We start from the raw sequence: 27241 nt of genomic DNA, 5'->3' as shown, positions 1-27241 counted from the left end.
GCCCTTGCGCTTGCGCAGCAGGCAGCGAAACCACTGAGCTAAATCCCTGGCCCCAAAAATTGTTTTCAAAGCCATGGAAGGTATTCTTCGGACTCTTGGGGACATAGAAACATGCACTGGAGGGACGAGGATTTAGCTCAGTGGTCCTGCCGCCTGCCTTGCAAGCTCAAGGTCCCGAGTTTGATCCCTGGTACCAAAAAAGAAAAAGAAACATGGAATGGAGATTAAATGATTTTCTACAATAAATGGTAGTTTTCTTAGATGTGAACTGAATACTGTATCATGGTTCTGTGGGAGTGTATTCATGTTTTTAGGAGCTTGATACTGTATTATTTGAGGGGGAAGTGTCCTAATGCCTGTAACTTCCTTTCAAATGGTTAAAAAAAGTGTACATTTTAGCCAAGCACAGTGGTGCACACCTGTAGTCCCAGCTACTCAGGAGGCTGGGGAGGAGGGCCACTTGAGCCCAAGAGTTCAAGGCCAGCCAGAGCAGCAGAGGGACCCTGTCTCAGTAATAATAATAATAATAATAATAATAATAATAATAATACTGGGCCCAGGATGAAGGCACAGTGCCTGCCTGGCAAGCACGAGGTCCTGAGTTCAATCCCTGGTACCCCACCCTCAAAAAAACCTTTTCCATTCATTACCTATTTATCTGTCATGTGCCTATCTACTTTTCTATCAATCAGGAGAAAGTACTCAAGAGAAATGTCAGTTATCATGAGCCTAGATGAAGTCACATGGGTGTTCATTGTTGAAAAGATCTTCAAGCTAGACCAAGGTCTTGGTCACATCTAAGAGGAAACTGGGGGCAAATCTTACATTGGATATGAGAAATAAAAAAATTTTTATTTATTTTTTGCCACACAGGGAATTGAACCCAGGGCCTTCACATTGTGCTACATCTCTAGCCCCTTTTTTATTTTGAGATAGACTTTCACTAAGTCGCTACATTACCTGGATTGGGCTAGAATTTATGATCCTCCTGCCTCAGCCTCCCAGAATGCTGGGACTACAGGTGAGCACCACTACTCCTAGCTGAGGAGTAAAAATTTGGCTTGGATTAGACTGGAACTTTAACTCCTGAAAACAAGGAAGCTGTGGGATTGACTCATGGAGATGCTGAGGGGCAAGGATGGAACTCAGAGAGGGACAGAGCAGATCTTGTGGATGAGGGGACAGGAAGGCCGTTTCCAGCAGGGTCCACTCAGTCAATGAGGGACGAGGCCTAAAGTGAGGTTGGGGTTACAGACCACTGACACCATCTCACTGATGAACCGGAGTCCACGGTGCATTTAAATGTCCTCAGTTTGCATTCAAGTCCTTTTTTTGTCCCAGGTCCCATCTAGGATACCACGAGATATTTAAACATCATGGGTCTTTGGACGATCTGTGGCTATGACACTTTCTCGGGTTACCCTTGTTTTTGGTGACCTTGACAACCGTCAGGAGTCTTGACCGGGTGTTTTGCGGATTTCCCACTGTTAGAATTTGGGGTTTTGCTCAGGGCGAGCCTAAGGCTATGGGTTGGTGGTGGGAAGACCTCGGGGCGAGTCCCGCCGCTGTCACAACACACAGGGCACACAGCGCAGCGTGACAGCCTGGTCCACGGGACTGGGCAGCTGGCTGGAGTCGAGTTAGATCCCTCCCTGTGAGGTTACTCTCTCCCTTCCCATACTGCACCCATGGGAAGGAAGTGGCCATGTGTAGCCCACTCCCAAGAAATGGGAAGCATCCACATAAATATTTGGACATTTCTCCATGAGAGATTATTTTCTTGGGTTTTTTTGGGGGGGGTAGGGTACCAGGGATCGAACTCGGGACCTTGCGCTTGCCAGGCTGGCGGCGGAACCAGTGAGCTAAATCCCTGGCCCTTTATTTTTTTAATTACTATATATGGATCACAAGGAGACCTGTTCCTGTGCATAATATATCTTAATTCTTCTTTTTTTCCCCATTCCCCTCCCCTCCCTTCAACCCTTCTTCTCCTCCCCATTTACAAAGGCTTTGTTTCCATTTTTTCTTACTTTGTTTCCTCCCTTTTCCCTTTCTTCTCTTCTTCCTCCCCCTTCCTCTGTTCCTCCTCCATTTGAACATGCCAGGAGAGACTATTCTCTTTTAAATGTTTTCTTGAGTAGTACATGGTGGCCCATGCCTGTAATTCCAGAACCTGGGAGGTGGAGGCAGGAGGATCGTGGTGAGTTCCAGGCCTGCCTGAGATACATAGTGGGTTCAGTCAGGGCCAGCCTGAACTACGTAGTGAGACTCTGGAGGGAGAGAGAGAGAGAGAGAGAGAGAGAGAGAGAGAGAGAGAGAGAGAGAGAGAGAGAGAGAGAGAGAGAAATACAGCTCAATGAATTTTTATAAAGTTGACGAAGTGCGTAATAGCTCTCATATTAGCAGAGGAGACAGGATCCGTGGCCTCTTCCCTCTCAGCATCCTTGTCTTCCCCTCTCCAAAGTGACCACAATCCCAGCTTCTAATTGCATGGGTTTGGTCCTCTCTCTCTCTCTCTCTCTCTCTCTCTCTCTCTCTCTGGGGGTTTTCTTGAGACAAGGTCTTGCTGCATAGTCCAGGTTGGCCTCAAACTCATTATGTAGCCCAGGCTGGCCTTGAACTTACAGAAATCCTCCTGCCTCAGCCTCCCAAATGCTGGGATTACAGGTGTGTGCTACCACATTAGGCTGGTCTTTAGTTAAATAACAATGTATTAATATTCATTCATCAATTGTAACAAATGTATTAGACTAGTACAAAATGTTAATAACAGAGGAGGCTCCATGGAGATATCTGGGACCTCTGTACTTTCCACTCAATATTTCTATTAACCTAAAAATGCCCCCCAAAATTTATTAAGTGGGGAAAGATACATTATTCAATACTTCACATTGGAAAAGAGTGGCTTTACCCCCTGAACACCAAAATAAATTCAAATGGATCAAAGATTTAAATGTTGGAAATAAAGCCATGAAGGTCTAGAAGAAAAAAACATACATTTAGCTATAAATGGCTCAAGCTCATCTTTCTTTATGGCAGAGTAGCACTCCATTGTGTAGAAAAAAACCACATGTTAGCTAAATGGATGCACCTTGAGACTATACTCTTTTTTGTTTTTTGGTTTTTGTTTTGGTACCAGGGATCGAAGTCTGGGCCTTGCCCTTGCAAAGGAGGTGGCGGAACCAATGAGTTAAATCCCCAGCCCTCGAGACTATACTCTTAAGTGAAATAAATCGGACACACATGTTTAAATACCGCATTCTCTGGTGTGAGAAACCGGAATTGGAAATAAGGACTAAAATGTATAACAGATATTGGGAAATGGGAAGAAAATGTTGAAATGGGAAGGGAAACAAGGGAGAGGGGAGGGAGAAAGGAAGGAAGGGACAAGAAAAAAATAGAAGGAAAAACTGGAAACAAAGCTTTTGTATATGGGGACGGCAGAGGTTTGAGGGGAGGGGCCAATGGGAAAAGAGAGGTGAGAGGTATCATCTACAGGTGCAATCCCCTATGATGGGTGTTATCATTATGTATGTCTAAAATGTACCAATAGGGGCCGGGGATTTAGCTCAGTGGTTTCACCACCTGCTGTGCAAGCACAAGGACCTGAGTTCCATCCCCAGAACAACAACAACAAAAAAAAGCACAGTGTAAAATGTACCAATAAATGTTTTGCTACAAAAAAAATTCCAGAAGGAGGAGACAGGGCAAGAAGTGGGGATAAAGGGACAGAAAATGATCAAGATATGACATACACTTGTACCAACTCCCCCAAAATAAACGTAAGTACAGTGGTACCTCTATCTATGAACTTAATTCTTTTCATGATACTGGTCACAAACTGCATTGGATGAGAACCAAATCAAATTCAATGCTTAGGTTCAAGGTTGACCTTATGGGGAAATTTGATTCAGTTCTTGACCAATTCGATTTGTGACCAGAATCATGGAAAGAATTAAGTTCATGAACTGAGATACCACTGATTGCAAACATACACTAATAAAAAGATAGCTTAAAAATTCCAGCCCCCCCCCAAGAGCACACATAGCATGATTTCATTGATATGAAAAATAAAAGCAGACCAGGTATGGTGGCACACATGTATAATCCCAGCATTTGGGAGGCTGAGGCAGGAGGATCCCTGAGTTGGAGACTAGCCTGAGTTACATACTGAGCTCAAGGCCAGCCTGAAAATTTTTTTTTTTTCCTGTACCAAGGATCGAGCTTGGGTCCTTGCGCTTCCACAGGAGGCAGCGAAAGCACTGAACTAAATCCCCAGCCCAGCCTGAACTTTTTGCGTGATTCTGGAGATGGAACATAATACCTCACACATGCTAGACTAGTGCCCATCTACTGAGCCACACCACTTTATAGTTTAAATTAAGGTATATTCTTTCTGTTGTTGTTTGTCTTTTGAGATAGGGTCTGGCTATGTAGTTCAGACTGGGCATGAAGTCACTATGTAGCCCAGGCTGGTCTGGAATGGTTGGTGGTTCTGCCTCATTACGGGTGTGCTCCACCACACTTGGCTAAGATTTATTTTTTATGTTGTGCAGTTCTATGTTTTTTTGTCACTTTTAAAAATCCTGGTGATATCAATCTACCTATCTATCTATGGGATGAAATTCACCATTTTAAACTGAAGTGTAGAATGTATTAGGTTAAATCTGGCTGCTGTTACCCTTTCATTTTATTTATTTATTTTTTGAGACAAAGTCTTGCTATGTGTTACAGGATGGTCTTGAACTCACTATATAGTCCAGGCTGACCTCAAACTCACAATTTTCCTCCTGCCTCAGCCTCCCGAATGCTGAGATTAACAGGCAGGTACTACACCTGGCTTACTTTTCTTTTTCTTTTTGGGGAGAGGGTGGGTACCGGGGATCAAACTCAGGTGGCGGAACCACTGAGCTAAATCCCCGGCCCTGGCTTGCTTTTCTTCATATCTCTAGTCTTTTGCCCTGGAACTAACAGGTAGCATATATTCAGAAAATGATTTGTTGAATAAATTACTGTTGACGAGCAAGAATGTGAACTTGCAGGGAACTCTGTGAAGACACCGAATAGAGAATTCCCTGTATTCATCTTCCAGAAGAGTAATGATGGTTAGAGTTTATTGAGCACCTGCTATGCCCCAAGTTCTGTGGTTGGGTTCTCAGGAGTCATCTGTGTTTTGGCTTCACAGCAGCCCGGTGAAGTGGCTCCTATGATGGCCTCATGTTCCTGGTGGTCAGAGGGAAGTGTGAGTCATGGACCAAAGCCAGGGGCAGGGGAGGAGCAGTCGGTAAAGGAGGAGGCAGCAGTGGGAACTGGGAATTCACCATCCCGGGAGGAGGGGCCTGGGGTACAGGTCATGGCTGGGGTGAAGGTGACCGTAGGGACAGGTGCCACAGCCACCTAGAGCTGGTGGTGACCAGAGGCAGCCATGGCAGCCCCCCGCTGTCCCCACTCTGTCTCAGCTCTGTCGTGGCTCTGGGACATCAACCTACCCAAGCTCCAATGCAGGCTGTGGGCTCTGGAGAGGAGCAGCCGAGCCCCATTCACCTGTGCTCAGAGGACAGGTGCTGCAGGTGCACAGATGAGCAATTAAAGCTGGGGCGGGGAGCCAGGTGTGTTGCTGCATACCTGTGATCCCAGGACTCTGGAGGCTGAGGAAGGAGGATCGCCTTGAGTTCAAGACCAGCCTGGACCACATAACGAGACCCTGTCTCTAAATAAATAAATAGCTAGGTTGTTGGTTGTGCGCTGGGGTGGTGGGGTGGTGATGTCTCACCAATTTCTAGATATGGACCTGAATACCCAGCAGCCCTTGCCACTGACTGCTTCCTTGTGTCCAAATGGCCAAATGGTCACCTGCCACAGGCTCTGGGCACCACTTCCCCCTAGCTCTGGGTGTTTGTTTTTGGAGAGAAGGTCTCATTATGTAGCTCAGGTTGGCCTTGAACTTGAGATTCTTCTGCCTGAGCTTCCTGAGTGCTGGGATTTCAAGCGTGCACCACCAGGCCCTGCTCTCCCTCAAGCACTTTCACAGGGACCTTCCACTCGACCTCCCTGCCCCTGGACCAGTGTTGTCCAATGGAGCTTCCTGCAATGATGGCAAATGTTCTGTAGCTGCAGGTGCAGCTCCTTGGTAGAGCACTTGCCTAGCACGCCCAAGGCCTTGAAAACAAAACATTTTATAGCTGTGCTGTCAGACATTTGAAATGTGGATAGAATTTTTAATTTTATCTAATTCTGGGGCGGTTGGACCCAGAGACTGCACTCAACTACATTCTCGGTCTTTTTAAAATTTTTATTTTAAAGCCGGGTGTTGTTAAGTGGCTAAGTTGCTTAGGCTGGGCCGGAACTTGAGATTCTCCTGGGAGAGGGGCGAGCATCAGCCGGCCTGGCTTCTGTCTAATTTTATCTGTTTTAAGGGTAGGAAAATGTATTGGGGACTATGAATAGCTCCTGAGAGACTGGAGGGGTCCCGAATGGGTTGTCTCATCTAATTTTAAGTTTAAGTCGCTCTTTGCAGCTGGACTCCATCCAGGCCCTTAACCCTCCAGCCCCAGCTCCACGCTGCCACCTATGTGAACTTTCTGAAATTGCAAACCAAGCACGTGGGTTCCCTCGTCAAATTACTTACTGGTTTTACAAGACATGGGAACAAGCTTTGAGCTCCTAAGCTCAGCGTGGGAGCCAGTGCCTCCACTCCTCTCTTTTCCCTTTCCCATCCCTTCTGCGCCTCATGCAGCCTTCCCACCAACCTCCCATCGCTTCTCCAGCTCTCGGCCTCTGCACATCCCCACTCGTGGTTCCCCCGCCTGGAACCCCGGGCCTCTTTGAACCACTTCTTCCCCACCAGCAGCCCCTCCAGGAAAGTACTGCTTCGAGCTGAAGATGCTACCCAGGTCTCAACAGTGTGACACGTTAGTAACAAACATGCTCCTCACTCCACTAAAGCAAGTCCCCCAACTCCTGCCTCCTTGGGGGCCCCCTTGGCCCCTGCTCTAGGCACACGGGCACAGCAACAGGCACAGACTGACCAGTCAACTCTGCCACACCAGAGGTATTTGCGCTCCAACAACCCAACCCCACATGGGGCTCTGGAGACTCAGTTTCCACATTTTGCACAGGGGTAGGGGAGTGGGAAGCTGTTAGGAAGAATTTTATTTTGGTTCTGAGGATTGAGCCTAGGGCCTTCCCACTGAGCTACATCTCCAGCCCTTTTTAAATAATTAATTAATTAGGGCCTGGGATTGAGCTCAGAGGTCCCGCCCCCTGCCTCGTAAGCGCAAGATCCCAAGTTCAATCCCTGGAACAACAATAAAAAAATTCATTAAGTTAGAGACAAGGTCTGATTATGTAGCCCAGGCTGGCCTCAAACTCAAGACAATCCTCTTGCCTCAGCCTCCTGAGTGCTGGGGTTACAGGTGTGCACCACTACATCTGGCTCTACAATTTTTTATGGGGATAGAGTCTCGCTAAGTAACTAAATTTCCCAGGCTGGGCTCCAACGTGTGAGCTTGCTGTCTCAGCCTCTAAGAGTATTGGCATTTCAGTTGCGCACCACACGTCTGGCTCACAGGAGTAATGTCTTAGGACTCTGTCCCATCTGGGTGGATCTTCTTGGGGTGTGTATTAGGTGCCCAGCCGTAAGTGCTCAGAGAGCTTGGGTGGGTATGACTCCCAGGCTGGCAGATTTGGGTTGTAATTCTTTGCAGTTGCACATTGTCAAAACCTGACTCATAGTACAAAAGGAAAAGGAGAGCGGGAATGAGAGGAGAAAACAGAGAAAGAGGCAGAAGTGAGGATGAAGCAAAAGGAGGGGAAAGAGGAGAAGGGGCAGTGGATTTTGTTCATGTGACGATGATGTTCTATGGCTTCAGGAATAGCTAGATCTAGGTGCATAATGCGATCCATTCTTCCTCTTCTCTCTCCCCTCGGTGGCTTTCTTAAAAACGGGCCACTGGCAGCTCCAAACCTTTCTGTTTTTTGAGCTGGAGTTTTGATCTGTATTCCAGGCTGGCCTTGAACTCATGTGTAGCCCAGCTGGCCTTGAACTCATGGTGATCCTCCTGCCTCAGCCACTGATTACTGGGACTACAGATGTGTGCCACCACACCTGGCTCCAGATTTATTTTCTAATCAGCACAGCCTCCCCCACCCCCAGAAAACCTCTTTTGTCCAGTGACTTCATCAAAACCTCCATAAGGCTGTCCTTGGCCTGGCTTGCGGTGGGATCAGCCCACCAAACCTGATGTCTGAGAGTAGTCGGGTGATCCCCAAAGAATGATGGGTGTGGTGTCACCAAGAGGAAGAAGGGATGCTGGGCCCATAAAACCCTTAGATCCCTTCTGTCCCTGGGGTGACCGCAGAACTTACTACCAAGCCAGGACCTTGTAATAATTATGCTAGGTCAACAGGCATAATTACCCCGGGTCTCCCCTCGTAGTGTCCCTGGCCTCTCCAGGCTCAGCACAGGCTTGGCGCACAGCTCCTGTTTCCACCATGGAGTAAGGAGTCTGTTGTGGGTCCTGCCTGCCCACTGTGCCCCTGCCACCCACTGCCCGGCAGTGCTGACCAAAGGCTCTGGACCTGAGGACTCTGCCAGGCCAAGACTCTTGGCTGTCCACATCCCACCAGCAGCCCAGAGCCCTCCCCACCCCCACCCCTGCCCCGAGGATCAATCACTATGGAATCCCAGCCAAAGAGCTTCTCACGCAAGGCAAGCAAACTTTGACCCAGCGTTGGGCATTCAGCTCCAGGCCAAGGTCCTCGAGCCTCTTGCTCGTCACCTCCTTCTCTGCCCAGGGCTCAGGGAGGCCCCCTCCTGTCACTGCAGCTGCAGCCCAGACGAGGCTTGGTGATGAGAAGGGCAAGGTCTCCGAGGCCCCAGTGCACCCCACTCCTGCCCCAGGGTCTGGGGAGATGGAGGTGCTGGTCCAGACCTGAGCCTGTCCTCCTGTGGCCCCCTGGGGCTCCCTTTGAAGCCTGGCTGAAAAGCCTGCCCCAGTCAAGGTGCCAGCACTCCAGGCTCCACGTCAGCTTGCTGGGCATCATCAGGCTCTGCCTTTCTGATGTGTCTCTCCAGCTGAGCAGAGGGCGAGGTGCTGGCTTTATTAGCTAAGGAGTTCCTTAGGCATCAGCACCCCCTTTGGGACCCTGGGCAAAGCAACACACTTCTACCAAAAGCAGGGATTTTCTGGGTGCATGCTGGGGTGCCCAGCACAGGAGGGCTTTTCTACCAGTTGCGATTCTCTCCAGCTAGTGAAGGGGCAGGGACTCTGGGAAGGAGAGGAAAACATGGCTGCAGAGCAGCCCGGGCACCTAGGAGTCCCTCGCTCTCGTCTACTTTGTGTGGGTCTCGCCCTACCTGGGCCTGAAGCACAGACCTCTCCTGGGGACTGTGAGGCTGCTCAGGCTGAATCAGTGATGCAGCGAGCAGAATGATTGGAAGGATGCTGAGAAAGCCGGCAGTACCTCCTTGTGTCCTGTTCTTCTGCCTAAGGCCACCGTTGGCGCACCAGCTCTTGGGTTCAGTGTGTCCCTCTTGCTGTGCGACTCATCTCTATGCCGCTGTCTCTAACCCCTGTACCAATCGCTCACCTTTGCAAGGACTTGTTATATCGCATCAGTATCCCACAGGTTGTTTTTTCATGTTAGGGCACGGAAGGACAAGTGGCGGGCGGCATCCAGGTCACAGCAAGGGTCAAAGTCTTGAGAAGTACTTTGGAGAAAAGCTAGAAACAGACCAGGAGAGAGCTAACTTGCTGTGGAGAGGGTGGGAGAGGCATCCCAGAGCAAGAGAGAGTTTATCTGAGACTCAAAGTAAGGACAAAGTAGAGGTGGGAAAGTTATTAGGTTCTGCGAAAGGTGCCTTATCTAGCCTTTGATTCCAAGGGGCAAACAAGGTGGTGACAGAAAAATATCTGTGTTTTTTATTCTTGCAAATCTTTTCTTTTTTTTGTTTTTGTTTTTGGTACAACCCCAAACAAACAAGCAGTCTGGATGCCATAGCAGGGAGAAGGGATTGAAAGGGACAAAAGACAAACTGGGAACCCAGTTATAGGCTAAATGTTTTAGAGCAGGGACCGAGCAAAGCCTTGTCTGTACTTATGGCTGCTCCCCACGGATGATTTAGGGGCACCGAAGGCCTCGAGGAGTGTGTGGTCCCGGAGGGGGACAGACCTCAGAGTAGAGCAGAGTGCCCTTGCACCCTCCCTCTGGCCTCAGCACAGTGGCCAGTGTGATCTTCCTGGGCTGGGCCCCAGTACCATCTCAGAGTCACACAGTCAGTCTCAGATTTCCCAATGGGGTACACTCTGTAAGAGGGGGGATGGCAAGTTCCCTACAGGCATCCCATTCCCCCAACCCTGAATGCAGGGGTGATCCCTGTCCTGGGACTCCTGCACATGCCCAATGCTTCTGGTGATGCTGCCCCAGGGCCTTTGAACCTGCTGCCCTCTCCCCCGGGGGCTCCCTCTCCACTCACAGACCTGAGGGCCTTGGTTCTTGACACCAGACTCCTGCAAACCCAGCAAACCCTCTGTGAAACTGTGATACATCCTCTCGTAATCCTACCCGTTCTCTGCTGGGCCTTTTTCTATAGCACTTTTTTACCCTCTGCTATTGTGATCACTGTATTTCTGTGGCGTATGACACGTGTCGCCCACGGGAATGTAAGCGGGCGGTGGGAGGAGAAGCATTGTCATTTCGGCTCTCATCCGTTTCAGTCGCCAGCACCTGGCACACAAAGGGCTCTTGGTAAATATTTGTGCAGTGCCCAAGACAGCCAACTGCAGTGGGAGGGGAGGGGCGGAGGAGACTGTTTCTGGCCTGGGCCGGGGGACAGGTGACGGTGCCCTTGCCTGCTGATGAGAGTTGGGCACAAGTTGAGCTGGACACGCGAATGCAGCCTTTCTCCCTGGACCTCTTGCAAGGGCGACCTAGCAGGGGAGGGGCACCGGGCAGGCAAACAGCCAGGCGTGCAGGGCGGTGCGGGCCGCGTGATCCGTCGCGGGTGGGGACCGTGGACAGCGCAGGCTGCGCTCCAGGCCCCAGCCTGCTCCGCAGGCAAGCCTCCTCCCCACCCGCTCCAGCCGCGTCCAATCCCGCCCTGGGACTCTCGGGCTGCTGCCCTCCCCCCTTTAAGAGCCCTGCCTGCTCTCCTCCCACTTCGTGTGACAGCGCCTTCCCGCGCGCCTAGGGCGCTTCTCACGCAACCCGACACTGGGCCTAGGAAGAGACCTCTGACCCGGTGTCCCCTCTCAGTCCCTGAAACACCCCTCCACCCCACCCCCATTTCTGATTTCTCTGCCCCCAACCTCAGCTCCCGCAGCCCCAGCAGCCAGCCAAGGGCAGGTGGCCCGGGGGTCCCATGAGCCCACCCTGGCAGAGGCGCCTTGCCAGTGCCAGTACTGGCAGAGGGGACTCGACTCTTGGTGCCTCCGCCCATGACCCCGGGCTGGGGTTGCGGGCTTCTCACGAGAGCAGGGACTCCGTGGCAGCCCTGTTCTGCCTGCCTGGCACTGCTCGCCCAGTGGTGCGGGGGTGCAGAAATGTCGGAGAGAAGGCCGGTGTCTCCCACTGTCCCCTCCTCACACTGTCCTGGGACTGCTCTCTCACATCCTCCCTGGTGTGTTCTGCATTGCACACACAGGCAGCCTTGGGAGTGGGGGCCCCAGGTATCCCCAGCCCTTACCCTGTTCTGAGTCGGCACCTAGATGAGGTCCTTTCCTCCCCCCACCCCCAGAGCCACCACCCTCCAGTCCCCCTTCAACCCCCACCCGTGTCCCAGGGCTCCAGGGAAGGAGACAGGCACACACAGTCTGCTATAAAGGTGGGTCATCATATTGACTCCATGCTGCGGGTATCGGCAGTGTCTGAAGTCTGTCCAATAATTGCTTGAGCTGTCCTTGGCCGTACTCTCTGTCAGCTGTGGCGGCGGGGGGGGGGGGGAGCACAGGGGATGGGGGACTGTGTTCTGATGGGTCTGTTGATTGGGAAAACACATTCAGAAAGAAACTAAATTTAGCTCTTTGTTCAACCTGTATCTTTTTTTCTCAGAAAGCCCTTTAGGTCCTTTGTCAGGGATGCTGTCTCCAGACATTCCTCCAGCTGGGGCCTGCCCTGTAAAATTAGGTGCCCAGCAGTCACCCCCTGAATTGACCGGGATTTCTTCCCATCCAGACCTGTATTTAGAAATTCTTGGAAGTAGGCAGAATGTGTATGTGAGACACAGGCACGTAAGTGTGTTTTAAATATAAAGGGCTCAGCGTGTGTGAGTGTTGTGTGTTCAGGGGTGAGAGGTCCCCAAAGAACCCAGCTTGAGAGAGTGGTAATGCTCCAGGGCAGAATCTGCCCCACTGTTGTGGTATTCTAGAAGGAATACTTAGCACACTGTGTTTATTATGTGGAAGTCAGTGTGAGCCCATCCTCGCCGGCCTGTCATTAGATGTAATAGGTGATGGAAAGATGGCCTAAATACCTGCAGTCCAGCCACTGAGTGCCCAGGTGTGCAGAGGCTAGAGCAGGACAGATGCCTTGGGGCATGGGCAGGTTTCACTGCTGGAGGGGAAGAGGAGGGTATTGCTGTGTAGATTTGTGGGAGGTTGGTCATTAGTGGGATTGGCCAAGGGCAGAATTTGTGTGGGGGGCATCCTGTGCCAGTGCCATCCTTGTCCTCCAGGTGTGGGGAACACCTGAAGGGGTTGGGTGGGAACATTATCTGACCCCATCTTAGGAAGACTGGTCTCATGCTAGGATTCAGGGTAGAAGAGGGGAGTCCCCACATAGGTGCCATGACTGACACATGGGTTTGAATGACTGACTGGGAAGGGGTACAGATGTGAGAAGTGATGAGAACTCAGCAGACTGATTGGAAATGGGTAGATAGTGGTTGTATGAGCAAGAACATTCTGAGGAGGCAAGCTTATGTGGCAGGAAGAATGGCAGTGAGATTCTGGCTGTAATTAGTGTGTGGTTTTGTTGTTGTGTTTTGGAAACAGGGTCTTGCTATATAGTCCAGGTTGGCCTTGAACTTGGATTTCCTCCTGCTTCAGCCTCCCATCTGCTGGGATTACAAGCGTGTGTCACCATGCCCAGCCAGTGTGTAGGTTTCTAAAGGACCAAGGTGGCAGTGTTTGGTGATTTTTTTTTTTCTTCTCTACTGCAGTGTTTTGTGGCTGAGCCCAGAAGAAACAGATGCATAATAGAATTGGTGCACTGGGATAGAGAGGCGAAAAGCTTTCAGCAAAGAGGGCTCTGCAGAGTCTGGGACTTGAGTTAGGAGGCCACAGGAAGGCTGCTGAGCCTGCCTCCTTCCCTGTAAAGTGGGGTAGATGAGGGCCGGGGATTTAGCTAAGTGGTTCTGCCGCCTGCCTCGAAAGCTCAAGGACCCAAGTTCCATCCCTGGTACCAAAAAAAAAACAACAAAAAAAAAACTGGGGTAGATGAGACCATCGAACAGCAGCTAATACAGGGCCCAGCTTGTAATTGTTACTAAATACGTGACTGTATGTATGAATTGTGAAGCTGCCCCTGTAAGTCTGTTTGAAAGCATCAACATTTACAACATACCCACTATGTCCTAGATACTAGATACTCAACCTCTGGGAGCCCTGGTCCTCATTGCAGAGGCCTTGGAGAATGGGGCAGCCAAGCTTTCAGATGCTCAAACCAGAGGAGAGGTAGCATCGAGAGGTGGGTGGGGCCCTGGTTCTTCAGCAGCAGCAGCAGCAGCAGCAGCTATCAGCCAGCACTGAAGCACCATTCTGAGCCCTTTATGTGCTCCTCTCACTTAGTCTTCATGGCATTTCTTCGAGGAGGGATTGTTGGGTCTGTTGTGTTATCTTCCTTTTGCTGGACCTCGGTGTTCACTAAACTTTTGTGCCCTGTACTGAGGATTGAACCTAGGGACTTTACTCTGAACTATATCCCCAGCCCATATATATATAATTTTTAAAAGTATATATATATATTTGAGAGAAGGTCTTATTAAGTTGCCCAGGCAGGGCTCAAGCTTTGGATCCTCCTGCCTCAGCCTCCCAGAGTGTTGTGATTACAGGTGTGCACCACCACAGCCAGCTGCACGAAACCTTAAACTTGTGACTTCAGAGTCACTTGAGTTCTGTGTTTGTGGCCTTTGGTAAACTCTTCTCTGGTTATGAGTGCTTCCTCTCAGGTAGACTATGAACCTCCATTTGTGTCCCACTCTGATGGCCTCCTGTCCTCAAGTACAGTACAGAGAGGTGCAGATGGGAGGCTTTGGTGCAGCTGTCCCACCCACTGTGCAGAGGATGACTCATTCTGAGGGTGACTCCATGCTGTCTCCTGGCACCTGGGAGCAGACAGACCTGAGCTGGGGCTCTTGATCACTGGCTCTTGAAGGCTCCAGCCTCGGTCTGAGTGCAGTACTCCAGTCCAGCCTCCACTGTCTCTCTCAAGGGGAGCAGCTGGTGAAGCCACATGTGGTAGTTCCTGTTGCTTCGTAGCTTTACTCTTCTGTCTTTGCCCAGTGAAGTATTTGAGCCTCAGCAGGGACAGCTCCTGCTCTCAGGAGAAGTCTGAGTCACCTTTGCAGGCTGGCAGTTGTCCTCCCCAGCTGGGATTCTATTCTGCTTCTGAGTCCTGGACACTTTCTTCTGCTTCTTGTCACCTAGCGTCCCTCAGAAAATTTCTAATGCTTCTTAGGTGAGTTTTTTTTAAGACAGTCTGTGTAGTTCAGGCTGGCCTTGAACTCACTATGTAGCCCAGGCTCGCCTTGAACTTGCAGTTATCCTGGCGCCTCAGCTTCCCAAGAGCTGGGATTACAGTCGTGCACCACTACATCCAGTCAAGGTGGGTTTTTTTCTTAACCCTACTATTTAGGAAACTATTCTGCTTGTGTGCACTTGAGTTGCATGTGTGTGTGTTCAGAGGCAATTCAGGAAGAAAGCAATTTGGAAGTGGCTACTGGCAGCCAGGCCTAGTGGTGCATGCCTGTAATGCCAGCTAGTCAGGAGCCTGAGGTAGGAGGATCATGAGTTCAAGACCCCATCTCAAAAAAAGGAAGAAAAAACAAAATGAAGTGACCACTGAAGCATTTCAGTCCACAGGCAAGGAGGCCTCCCTCAGCAGCTGTGGTGCTCTTGAAAAGACTCCTTGCTGAGTGTCAGATGTCAGCTGCAGTGGTGCCAGTTGTCATCTCCTTGCCACCTTGGGTTGTAGGCCCAACCCACAGGATTCCTACTGTGATGTCCCCACACACCCCAATCCCAGCTCAGTCACCTGGCCTCTGCTCCCAGGGTAGAGCAGGTGCTACAAGGAGGGCATTACAAGGGACTGTTTTAAGAAGTCCAGGTGAGTCTAGGAGGTGTTCTGGACCAGGACGTGGGGGCTGTGCTGTGTCTCAACTTCTTTAATGAGCCTGGCCTTGGAAATTGTGTCTCTGCAGGCAGACTGACAGCCACCTGATTAGTTTGGGGAACCTGAGAGTGCATGAAATAATCGTCCATTTGGCTTTGGAAATCTTTGGAGTGTCTGGGCCCGTGCAATCAGGCAGATGGTTATGAGAGGCCTGACGGGCTCAGTTGTGGTGGTTGGCAATGTACCTGGGCTTTAGATCAGCCGGTACTGTTAAGACAGTTGTCTTGGCTGGACTCTTTCTCCAGGAAGGAACCTTATGCTTCCTGTAAGCATTCTGCTCGAGAAGTCCTCACAGCGACTTGTTGCCAGACCTTAAGAGTTTAACCTCCAACTATGGAGGACCAACAACAGTGATGAGAAACCTTTTAGAGACCGAGTGCCCAAACTGCAACCCAGAACCCACTTATTTATACCAGAATACCAACACTGCAGTTAAGCCTGAATACTGAAGTTTAGAAAAACAGCTCGTACAACGTGTCATGACATCACAGAGGGCTCTGCGTGCCCTCTGTGGCACACATGCCATAGGTTTGTCACCACTGATCTAGAATCTTGTACCTTATAGCCTGCTGACCTCAGTTTTTCTTTTCTTTTTTTCTTTCTTTTTTTTTGGACAGGGTCTGGCTATGTAATTCAGGCTGACCTTGAAGTCACTATGTACCCGAGGCTGGCCTTGAACTTGTAGCAAACCTCCTGCCTCAGCCTCCGAAGTGCTGGGATTACAGGCTGAGGTTACAGGCTGGGATTATAGGGATCGGCCACCACGCCTGGTTTGACCTGTTTTTGATGGAGGTACTAGTTGCTCATTCGGGAACTGCACTGGTCTCTGCTCATGTGCCTGCCTTGCTAAGATACACCCGTTTGCCATCTCAGTGCCAGAGGAGCTAGCTAGAGTGATTTCATAGACTCACTCCACTGTCTTCCTACATCCAGAGTGGAGTTGTGCATTCCTGTTAGTATGTTAGCTCCTGGGGTCCCCATTTCTTCCTTGCAGTCACCATTCTTTAAGTGATCAGCATGAAACTTTCCAGCCACCTGTCCCACTTCCTTCTCAGATATTCAAGCCTGGAGCAGATGCAGGAAGGCATTCTTCTTAATACTAATGGACAGTGTGGACTCTTGTAGCAACCCCGACAGAAGGCTTTCCTTTATCCTCAGTGGTGTTTATTCTGGTCCAGAGTGTCTCCTGCTTTCAAGATTACCCTTGAAATTTCCTGACCTTCTAGTTTCTTGTGATACTTCATAGGTTCCCAAGTCCCTTAAATCAGCCACTTCTTTCTGCATAAAACAATTTGCATAAAACAACTTGGCTTGGGCCCGGGATTTAGCTCAGTGGCACCGTGCCTGCCTCGCAAGCACAAGGTCCTGAGTTCAATCCCCAGTACTCCAAAAAACCAACAAAACCCCCAAAACAGCAACAACAACAACAAACAACTTGGCTATATTTTGGCGGGTTGGGGTGGGATGGGGTGGTGGCTATTGGGGATTGAAGCCAGGGCCTTAGCACTGAGCTGTATTCCATCTCCTTTCTTTTTGAGACAGGGTCTCGCTATGTAGCAGAGGCTGATTTTGAACTCACAGCAATCCTCCTTCCTCAGCCTCCCAAGTGCTGGGATTACAGGCAGGCATGCATCACCACGCCTGGCCTCCTTTCTATTTTATTTTATCTTGTTTTGGTACCAGGGCTTGAACTCAGGTCCTTGTGCTTTTCCGGCAGGGGGTGAAACCACTGAGCTAAATCCCCGGCCCTCCTTTCTATTTTTTGAGACAAAGTCTTGCCAAGTCACTGAGTTGCCCAAGTTGGGCTTGAACTTGCAGTTCTGCCTCAGCCTCCCAGAGTGCTGGGATTAAAGGTGTGTGCCACTGTCTCTAGCTACAGCTTGGGTTTTAAAGTCTTCTAAAGTCCAGTGCTGCTCACTAGTCTAATCTCAGCCTTCCCACCAGCCCTCGGCTCCCTGTTTTCATCTGCAAATGTGACACACGTTCTGTTTTTGAATTTGGCCATGGTTCTTCCTTACACCCCCAAGGTCTGCAACCTTGCCTGTCTTTGAAGGCATCATTTGTTTTGAGAACTGGACACTTCCTCCTGCCTGCAGCTCCCAGCTTGAAGTCCATACCTTGCGCTGTGCTCAGGATGGCACCATTCAGGTTGACTCTTATTCCCTCAGATGCTTTCACATACATGGATGGTTTCCAGCACATTGTGAGACTGGAAACAGCATCTGTTGTCATAATCTCTGTTCTCTCTCTCCTTCTACTCCCTGGTGTACCACTGGGTTGATGTTTTGTTACTCTGTGAACATTTGTCAGTCATATTTGGAAGCACTTAACTCTCCTTCCTAACTTTTTGTATAAAAACATTTTAGAGCTGGGAGTGGTGGTCACACCTGTGATCCCAGCACTTAGAAGGCTGAGGTACAATGATTGCTGTGAGTCTGAGGAGAGCCTGGGCTACATAGTGAAACCCTGTCCCAATTTTTTTAACAAAAGTTGCAAGCTGGGTGTGGCGGTGCTCACCTGTAATCCCCGCATGAGGGAGACTGAGGCAGAAGGATCGACGAGAGTTAGGCCAGCCTGAACTACACAGCAAGACCTTGTATCAGAAAACCAAAAGAAAGAAAAGAAAAAGTTGCTAGACTAGTGTGATAAACATCTATATATCCTTAGTATTTGGCACATTTACTTCAGATACACTGGCACCCACAACATACATTTCAGAGCCATTTGGGATTTAGTTTCACTCATCTTTCTATTTCACCCCTAAATTCTCCTCATGTATTCAGTAGGATGTGTATTTCTCTGCACAGCCACACTATAGTATAAGTTTACTCTCAGCTGGGCCTTGTAGTGCACACCTGCAGTCTCTGCATTCTGGGAGGCTGAGGCAGGAGGATTTCAAGTTCGAGATCCTGTCTCAAAAAAAAGAGAAAAAGATAACTGGGCTGTAGCTTGATGCTATGGGTCAATCTTCAACCCTCCCCAAAAGATTGTATTAAGAATTAAATTCAGGGCCTGGGATTTAGCTCAGTGATTCCACTGCCTGCTTTGCAAGTGCAAGGTCCCAAGTTCGATACCCGGTACAAAAAAGAAAAAATTAGATACAAAATACTATGCAATGTATGCTCATGTGCAACACTGCAGGTGGCCCAGTGTGACCTTGGTGGCTGCATTCTTCCCACCGATTGTGTGTTATAGTTGCTGTGCACCTTGTCTTTCCTTGATCTAGACCGTGCCTGCAGTGTGTGTTGTGCTTTGCGACACTGTCAGTGAAGTTGGGCCGTTCATTTACAGAAAGTCCCTTAGAGTTGTTTCCTCTGATTTGACCCATACCAACTATAGTCTCTAGGATTTAGGTGGGGCTGCATGTCTGTTGAACCATCAGTCATGCAAGGGCCACTGCGGATCTGTTTGTGCCATGATTCCTTGCTGAGGGGATCCCCAGGTTTTCTTCACTGTAAAGATAATTTCTTCTTTGTGATAAGTGAGGGTTTGTTATTGTTTTTTTTTGAGACAGGGTCTTGCTTTGTACATCAGGCTGGCTCTGAACTCACTGTGTCACCCAGGCTGGCCTTGAACTTGTGGCAACCTCCTATATCAGCCTCTCTCCTGAGTGCTGGGTGCCACCACACCCAGCTCTTACAGATTATTATTATTTTTGTTTTCTACCAGGGATCAAACTCAGGACCTTGCACTTGAGAGTCAGGCAGCGACACAGATACACACTGAGCTAAATCCCCAGCCCTCTTATAGATTCTTTACCCTGGAGTCAGAAGCTTGTTCTCTGCAGCTTTGGCCTGGAGGAGTGAGGTCCAAGTGTGGATGGGGTTGGTGATTGTTGTAGGTGGAGATGGAAGGGTGGGAATAAGCCAGAGACACTTTTCCCACAGGTGTCTTGGGTGACAGCTGGGCCCTTAACCATTCTGCAAGGCTGACCCCAAATCTGCCATGCAGGATTCCTTCCCACTCACCCATTGGCTCAACACATGCTTAGTGGCCGTGGCCTCTGATGCGGGCACCATCCCCAAGCATTGTGCTAACTGCACAGACACAGTGGAAAGTAAGGAGGACACTGTCAATGCTTGCATGAGCTTGTAGTCCGTCAAGGCAGAGAGGCCAGAAATTAGAACATCATCACTTACACATGTGTGAAATTAATGAAGGAGAGAAAGCATGGGGAAACTGAGGATGGGAGCCAGCCCCATGCAGGGCTGGCATAGGACAGGAGAGGGAGCCAGGAGCTCTAGGTGTGTTTGGGCACTACAAAGCAGCCAAAGTGACTGGGGTCTGTGATCACAGGCATGCAGGTGAAGACACAGTAGACTGAGCCAGGTCACGGGAGGCCTCAGGGCTAGCGTGGAGCATGTAGGGGTTGCACTTAGGCTCCTGGTAAGAGATCCTCCTTTCAGAGAGGCACTGGACAGCAAGTAGCATTTTGTGGCAGCTTTAATTGAAATCTGCAGGGGCTGTCTGTGCATGGCATGGCTGGTCTGAGAGGGGTTTGTACCCAGAGGAACTACTGTGACATCTGTACCTACTTGGTGGCTGCCACAGAATGCAGTCAGGAGCCACTGATCCAGAGGAATTCTGTGCCTCTTCTGGATGAGCCCTGAGACACATGCTTCTTCCCACTGCAGAGCACACCTGTGTGTTTTTTGTGTGAGCTCAAGAGGTCACGTTGTGAGGGTCTTGTTACCAAGCAGCAAGGCTGGGTGGATGTGGAGCAGAGGGACAGCTTGGACACGGACTGCAGGGTGTCTTGGGTGGGGAGTGGCACAGAGGATGCATGTGGCATGTGCCAGGACCAGCAGTGCAGCAGTGACGTGACCAGGGCCGGCTGCAGCAGTTGAGTCCTATGGGATGAACCGTGTGGGAAGGAGGCATCCTCCTGGTCACACTTGCATGCTCAAGCTGTGTCCCCAGTGCCCTCGGTTAACCCAGTCCTGAGGAGAGCACTGTGTGTCACAGACTGGTTACAATTATATCTCCCTGTTCTCCCAGCAGCTGTGTAAAGTACATATGACTCTCCAGGGAAACCTTACCAATGGCCTTCACTGCTGAGAAGCCTGAACAATAAAGAGCTGCCTTCCAACCCAAATATCATTAGGCTTTGTAGGCTTTGCCCCAGTTCAGGCTCTGGCAGAGCTATTGTTTGCACTTACATGCGATGTTTTTGGTTCCCTTCCTCTGGAGTTTAGTTTACTTCCTGTGCCTCTTTCTGATAAGCCATCCCCATAGTTGGACTTGGTATGTGAGTGTCCAAAGGAGAGTTGTGTGGGACCTGCCTGTTCTTCTAGAAAAGTGGAGTCCTAGACCCTGCTACTGTCAAGCTGAGCAGCAAAGGCTCTGGGCCATGACTTTCCTGGGTTCCAAGAATATTCCAGTTTGTTAGCATCCCAGTGCCTTTCCCCTGCCCCATGCTGGGGAGGAGGTGGAAGGGCCTCAATTTCCCCCCATGGCCTCCAGCCAGCCAGAGAGCAGTGAGCTCTATCTCTCTGAGACTCTGAGTGTGTAGCCTTAAGTTAGGCTGGAGGGTAAGTTAGCAGAAACAGCTCTGCCTGGTCCCAGGGAGCCTGAGAGCAGGGCAACTGCCTGCACCCAGGCCCAGGAAGCAGGGTTGTCCTGTGAGTAAGTAGGAGTCCAAGCCTCATTGCTCGGACCACTCAAACCCAGCAGAAAGAGTGTGATGAATAGCAGGAATGCAGAAACAGTGAAAGCACGGCTCTCCTTTGCGTGACTTCACAGTTGAAGAGCGTGCATGAAGTTGGGCAGCTGCATGACTTGTCTGACAAGTTTGGGGCTGTTAATGACTTAGGACTCATGAACATTCATTCAGCTTTCACACACTGCAGTCAAGGCCTCCTAATTAGTTCTGATAATATTGCATGTCTGAAGCAAGCCATAAAAATGACAGTTTTAATCAGTTGTTGACTTGCAAGGTCAGTCTGTAGCCTTGAGCATCTTGACAGCTGGGACATCAGCAACTGACATTTCAGAGAGCCATGGGAGAAGAGATTCCATGCTTCTGTTGATGCTCTTTGTTGTACTCACCCCAAACAGAAGTAGACACAGGCAGGTGGAAATACTCAGCCCACAGGATGGTGTGTTTTGACACATTCACATGTTGTATTAACAGACACAGGCCTTGGTGGTGCAGGATAGGTCTCTGTCCTTGTCTTCCTAGTGGTGAAACACGCTGCCATCCCTTGCACTGTGCAGTGCTGACAGTAGTGCAGAGGATTGCACAGCTCCTAGATGCATTGTTCTACATGACCTACGAGTGAGGTAGGTTCTCCTCTGTGGGGCCTGGAACAATGGGACGGTGACAAATGTACCGAAAACTTAACCATGGAATTGACCCGTTCCAGAACAGCACAGTGTTTACACCATTGATAGGTTTGCACTCTTGATGATGAGAGCTCACCTGGGTGGATCAGAGTAGTGGGAGCAGGTGGAAGAGGCATTCATAGCTTGATGTAGCAGAGGACACAGGACCTAACAATCATCTGACCCCACTAGACAGAAGCAGGCCCATGCATTTCCACAAGGCCTGCTCCAGAGGTGCTGTGCATTGTTCCCCATCAGCCAGCAGAGTCGTGGGTCTCTGGCAGGGGTGTGCTCCCCAGGGCCAGCTCAGAGGCTTTGACGTTTACAAGATGACATTGGCATCCTGGAAGGAAGGAGCCTTGGCTGTTCAGGAAGAGCTGCCGGTGCAGGTTGCAGCACTGAGGTTGCAGTTTTTCTCCTGTCTTGCATTTCTGGAGATGGCCCTGCAGTGTCCCCAGTGTGCTGGAACTGAGCTGCACGGCAAGGATGTGGTCTTCCTCAGTACGCCAGCTGCTGCCAAGTCCTTCTCATACTGTGCTTCAGTGACAGGTCCTCCAGTGCCTTTGTAGAGTTGTCATTGTGGTTGATAAAAACTGCTGGAGTTTTCTAAGTAGGTTAAAGCAAATCCTACGTTACTTGCGCCATTTTCTTTTTCCTGTGCCGTGTTGGGTCACACTCATCCCAAACGGGGAGATCATCTGAGGAAACAAGTTGCTGGTTGAAGTTGTTTAGCAAAGAGGCAGGGCTGAGTAGTAGAAAGAAGCCAGAGGTCAGACAAAGGTCTACTATCTAGAATATATAAAGAACCGAAAAAAATCTGACCCCCCAAATTCAAAGACCCAATCCAAGAATGGGCATCTGAAATGAACAGACATTTCTCAGACAAAGAAGTAAAAGCAGCAAATAAACATATGAAGAAATGCTCAACATCACTGGTCATTTGAGAGATGCAGATGAAAACAACACTGAGATTCCCCCTCACTCCAGAAAGAATGGCTGCTATCAAGAAATCAACCAGTTTCGAAGCCTGCTGCGCAAGTGCAAGGACTGGGGTTCGATCCTCAGTACCAAAAAAAACAAAAACAAAAAAAAAGATAAGAGAATCAACCAATGGGGCCAGGGATTTAGCTCAGTGGTTTTGCCACCTGCTGCACAAGTACAAGGACACAAGTTTGATCCCCGGTACCAAAAAAAAAGGGAAAGAAAAAAAAAAAGAAATCAACCAATAGCCACTGCTTGTGGGGAGTGGGGAGAAAGGAACCCTTCTCCATTGCTGGTGGGAGTGCAGACTGGTGCAACCACTGTGGAAATCAGTATGGAGACACCTCAAACAAATAGGACTAGAGGTCCCATCTGACCCAGCTATTCCCCTGCTGGGTATCTTCCCAAAAGAATTAAAAGAATCATACCACAGTGATATATGTGCACCCATGTTTATAGCACGGCACAGTTTGTAATATCTGAAGCTTGGAAGCAGTCCAAGGGCCCATCAACTGGAAACTGGATAAAGAAGATGTGGGGTTTTTTAAAACGGAGTACTACTCAGCCATAAAGAACAAGAAACTAGAGACATTTATAGCTAAATGGATGCATATTGAGGCCATCCTAAGTGAAATAAATAGGACACACATGTATAAATACCAAATAGTTTCTCTGGTGTGAGAAACTGATAGTGTAAATAAGGATTAAAATGAATAATTGATAATTTGAAATAGGAAGAAAAGGTCCAAAGGGGTAGGGGAAGTGGGAGAGGATGGGGAAAGGAAAGAAGGGAAAGGAAAAATTATGAGGAAAAAAAAAATGGAAACAAAGTCTATGTAAATAGAGAAGGGCAGAGCGGGTGGAGGTCACACAGACAATGGGGAAAAAATAAGAACCCAGATACATCATGTGCAGGTACAAGCAGCCAATGATAAATGTAAACATACTGTATACCTACAATGTACCAATCAAAGAATTTAAGCAGAATAAAAGCCAGAGGAAGTGGGGAGTAGAGGAGCAGCACAAGGCTTCCTGCCTTGAAATTGACTAGAAAGCAAGGTGGGGGTTGGAGGGTCCTTTAGTGTCTGCCCCACCTCTGACTGACTTTCCTAGGTCTAAGCACACCCCAGTCCTGGCCAGAGGTCGAGCACGTTTCTGCCATGGGATGGCCCCTCACACACGTGACGATCTGTCCCTCCCATCTTTCCCAGGCTCAGCACTGCTGTTCTTTGAGGGTGAGTGTCAAGACTTTGAAATTCCTCCAAAGATGGACCCCTAAAGCCCAGCATGGTGGCATACGCCTATGATCCCAGCATTCAAGAGATTGAGGCAGGGGGATTGCCACAAGTTCAAGGCCAGCCTAGACTACACAGTGAGACCCTGTCACAAAACAAAAAACCCCAAAGGTGGAGCCTGAACTGGGCCCAAGGCAGTCCTGCCTCATCAGGCCATTATGGGGCTTCTGGGGGGCAGTCTGTGGATCTAGGCCCCTGCCTATACTGGTTTGGGGGAGGATGCACTCCATCCCGTCACCAGCACTTGCTGTGGGTCACCCCGTGTGGCTCAGCCTCTTGGAGCCCAGTGCCCCTACAATGGTGAAGGGAACAGGAATGGACTTCACCACTTTTTTTGCCCTTGGCCCAAGGTAGAGAGAGAAGCAACCACTTCTAAGAAGCAGGAAGGTAGCAAGCTCCCCAAGTAAAAAACATACCCCTGCACAGTGCTAGCCAGAGGCCCGGGGATCCCGGGCCACACCTCTGCATCTCAATGTTGGTAAAGAAGCACCCATCCAAGCGAGGGCCCAGCCCCAGCCATAGTGCCAGCCCCTCTGGCTGTAAAGGGCTGGGGATGGGCTGTGTGCCAGAGCCTCCCAGGCCCTGGACATCTGGGCACCTGTACTGTACATGCCAGGGCTGGGGCCTGAGCAGGACAGAACCACGCAGAGCTCCAAGGGGCCCAGACAAGGCTCACATCCTCTAGGGAGCCTCAAGGTCCTGCTGCCTCTGGACCTTTCTACTGTGGCCACACCAAGACAGACACTGGGGCACCCAGGGGACAGAGAGCTGAGATGGGCCCCATCGTGTCCCCAGTCTTCCGACACTCTCCTGCCAAAGCTGCATGGTGCTGCCAGGGGAGACGGGGCTCCCGCCTCGCCCGTCCTCATCTCATTCATGTTCCACACTTGCCTAGCTCCTGTGCCAGGTTGAGGAGGGATGGATCAGGACCAACCTCAGCGCCAGGAGCCAGGGCAGGCTCAGCACACTACACCACACACCACACAGATGCTCACCACCATGTTCCCCATCAGAAGGACGGAGTTTCAGGCACCCCCGGGAAGTCTCATGAGCAGTGCGGATGCTGCCTAAGCCAGGACCTAGGCAGAGCAGCCGGAGGCCCTCCCTCTCCTCTCCAGCCCTCGGCGGGGGAGCTCGTGCTCACCCAAAGTCCCCCCTGAGCCAGCCTGGGGCCCGTGTCCCTGGTGGGTGACAGTGCCTGCCTGGTGTCCCTCTACTCACGGCAGCCACAGGCCGCTCTGCAGACTTGGGTGGAAGCTATCAGCTTCCCTCCACCAGCTGCCTGGAGTGGGACAGCCCCTGTGGGCCTCTCAGTTCCCTGGTCTATACAGCAGGCGGGGAAGGGAGCTCCCAGTTAGCTCCACCTGATCTGGCAGCCGGACACACCCCTTCCTAACACCCGGCCGCGGAGGGACCTGGGAAAACCCGGGAGCAGGGTGCCATGCTAGGAAAGCCCACTGTCACCTCCACTGAGGATGGACGCCCTGCCTGGTTTCCTCACCCCAGGGTCAGAAGTCTCTTGGTTTAGGCCTGGTCTCTCCTAAGACCAACGTTGACAGGTTCAGTCCCAGGCTTCTAGCAGGGATCAGAGAGGTGGCTGGGCCCCAGGTGGCCTGGGACCATTAGGGCCTCCGGCCGGAACCAAGGGACAGGTCAGAACCACACAGGCCGGGGCACCTGCAGGGAGGCCAGGGCGGGAACGGTCAAACTCCCAGGGGCCAAGCCCACGCGGGTCTTCTTCCGAGCTGTGCCCCCTCCCACCCCAAGGTGCACACGGGGTGGGGGTTCGGCTGACCTGAAACGAGTCCCCGCAGGGTCTCATGGTGACGCCCGGTGAAGTCGAAGCCGCGACGCGGGCTCGGGTGGGGGATGGGAGTGGACGCGCGGCGGGCACGAGTGGGGCGCCGGCCTCCCCTACTACGGGCGTCCCGCCCGCCGCCAGGCACTCACCTTCTTCGGGGCGCTGCGGTCCGGGCCACATGGGCGGATGGAGCATGCGGGGGCGGGGCGAGAGCTTGCAGGCCAGCCTGTCTATGGCCCCAGGCGTCCTCCTGCTGTGAGAACCAGGACTCTGTCCCCAGATTCTGGCTTCCTCCAGGGCGGGGGTGGATGTGGGGAGACTCCTGCTCCCAGCCAGGGTCACAGGGAGGGCTGGGAACTTGAACTTCGCGATGCCACCTCATGGATGGGGAGCCAAGACCCTGCCCGGAGTTTCCAGGGTCACCGTGGGAAATGAGATGCCAAGTGGGACCCAGGCCAGAGCCCCCACCATGTCCCAGGCCAGGAGGCTCTGTCCAGCCCCCCAGCTCTGGCTTCTAGGGGGGAAACTGGTGCCCAGGCTCAGCCGGCAGCAGCCTGGCAGGGACCAGAGCTGTCCTGTACGGGCAGGTGGCAGCATGGAGCTGCCCACCTCCAGCTGCCCTCCTCCCTCTGCCCTGTCTCGGAGGCCCCAGTGTGGTGGGGGAGGCCCAGGAGCTGGGGGTGTGGGCAAAGGTGTGGGTGCAGGTCTACAAACAGAACCCAGGGCTGCGCATTGTGGGGCGAGGATCCCCACCCAGCTGTGTGGCCCGAGGCCTGAATGTGATGTAGACAGCTCCAGCTCGGCCTCTTCACACCTGTTCTTCCCTGGCTCATCTGGCTCAGCCCCTGGGGCCCTGGCCGGCCTCACCCAGCTGCTCCTCAGGGGGCCAGCACTTGGCCAAGCCCCACAGGGGGGCGATTAGGGAGACAGGGATGGGGGGCGTGAATGAGAAGGGCCCTGGACTTTTGGGGGCCCCAGCCCAGCTGCAGAGGGCTCAGGGTGCCCAGGTGCAATGTTCTGTCCAGGTGGTGGGGACAGGGAATACCAAAGGAAGCACAGGGGACTCAGGCATCCCAGGGCCGGGTGTGGGGGGTCGAGGCCGCCCCACCGGGAGGTGACCTTCCTTCTTTCCTCAGCTCCTTCTCACGTGACCTTCTGGAAGGGGCCTGGGGCCCATTGTTCCCTGGCAAGCTAGCACCCCTGTCCGCCCGGCTGCACAGGGCAGAGAAGGAAGTGGGCTGGGCCGGGCCTGGTGAGATCCAGTGCGAGGTGTAGGGTGCCAGGAACACAGGCTCACACGTCTGTGCCCCACCTGCACGAGGGTGTGTGTGCCACACCGGCCCCTGGTGCTTCATGGTTCCTCATTGCATCTCCAACAGGCAGTGGGGTGGGATTATCACCCCAGCTGCAGGGCGAGAGCATCTGGACTAGGAAAGCTTCTGCAGCTGGC

The 27241-nt window shown here is 51.2% G+C and overlaps 1 protein-coding gene and 1 long non-coding RNA gene across 7 annotated transcripts in view; one reads left to right on the top strand and one right to left on the bottom strand.

Moving 5' to 3' along the window:
* Nucleotides 1-27241, top strand: part of Edc3 (enhancer of mRNA decapping 3) — a 231312-nt gene that overhangs the window by 79545 nt on the left and 124526 nt on the right. The gene's annotated exons all lie outside the window — the stretch shown is intronic.
* LOC147821879 (uncharacterized) lies at nucleotides 19816-25947 on the bottom strand. 2 transcript variants are annotated; one of them, XR_015446472.1, is made up of 2 exons: nucleotides 25786-25947; nucleotides 19816-22459 (listed from the first exon to the last, which is right to left on the bottom strand). It is a non-coding gene; the product is annotated as an uncharacterized LOC147821879 (long non-coding RNA). The 2 variants fall into 2 exon arrangements; XR_015446471.1 differs by lacking the exon at nucleotides 25786-25947 and adding an exon at nucleotides 25212-25483.

Source organism: Heterocephalus glaber, unplaced genomic scaffold (genome assembly GCF_053883595.1).
Source record: "Heterocephalus glaber isolate CG9 unplaced genomic scaffold, H.glaber_assembly_v1.0 deba00001689, whole genome shotgun sequence".
Lineage (NCBI taxonomy): Eukaryota > Metazoa > Chordata > Mammalia > Rodentia > Bathyergidae > Heterocephalus > Heterocephalus glaber.
Note: the sequence above shows the minus strand (reverse complement) of the source record. Positions and strands in the feature narration are given on the sequence as shown.